Here is a 918-nt window from a genome sequence, read left to right as displayed (position 1 = left end):
GACAGTTAGTACAGTGACGGTGGAGGTTGGGTGGTCTCGGTGTGTGTGCGCCTCCTCTCTGTGCTGTGGCTGGGGGTCTCAAAGCGGGTGTAGAAGGTGTTGAGGTCATCCGGCAGGCTGTCTGTGGAGCTGATGATGCTGGTGGTGGTTGAATTTGCAGCGTGAGTTCTTGGATTCAACATTCTGCATAAAGTGCTTTTAGGCCACATTATATAAACTCCAAATGACTTTTTGTCGTTGAGTTCCTTAATTTGTGATTTTGTAGTCATGGGGTGTTTTTAAAAAATATATATATTTTTCAGATATTTTGACTCATCGTAGCAAAAAAAAAAGGTGCATCCAATGCCATCATTGATGGCTCTTTTCCATTTGAGTGCACTAAGCCATGTAAGTGAACCAGCATGTACATACCTGTGCACTACAGGGACCTGACACTGGTATACAGAATAAAATGCAGCCATAATTAACATGATTAATTACACCTGCGTGACACGCCAAAGTGCCTGCCAGAAAAACGGTCCCTGCTATTTCCAAAATCACTCGCTCTGTATCTCTAACAGACACGGAGGAAATATTTCTATTACTGTTAGTGTTCTATTTTTAATTAAATATCACTGGACATTTTCTATAACTGGTACATGAATGTTAAGCAACATTTTAAGGTTGCAATGACACTTCCAATGTTATCGCTCCATTCAGTGGTCACTATCAGTGTTGGTTAGTTAATTGTTAGATGGGGTTTAGAAGGGCCCTACTCTACCTCTTGTTGAGTAAAATTGTTAACAAAATAATATATTAGGATTAGGTTTAATATTAGACTGAATTAAGAACTTAGTTAGTAGAAGATTGACACTATGTTTGTTGATTAGTTAACTTGTTTGTTTACTTTGGGTGCGTATGATTATTTTATCATATTAA

Source organism: Monopterus albus, unplaced genomic scaffold (assembly GCF_001952655.1).
Source record: "Monopterus albus unplaced genomic scaffold, M_albus_1.0 scaffold59.1, whole genome shotgun sequence".
NCBI classification, from domain to species: domain Eukaryota; kingdom Metazoa; phylum Chordata; class Actinopteri; order Synbranchiformes; family Synbranchidae; genus Monopterus; species Monopterus albus.
This window is presented reverse-complemented; position numbering follows the sequence as displayed.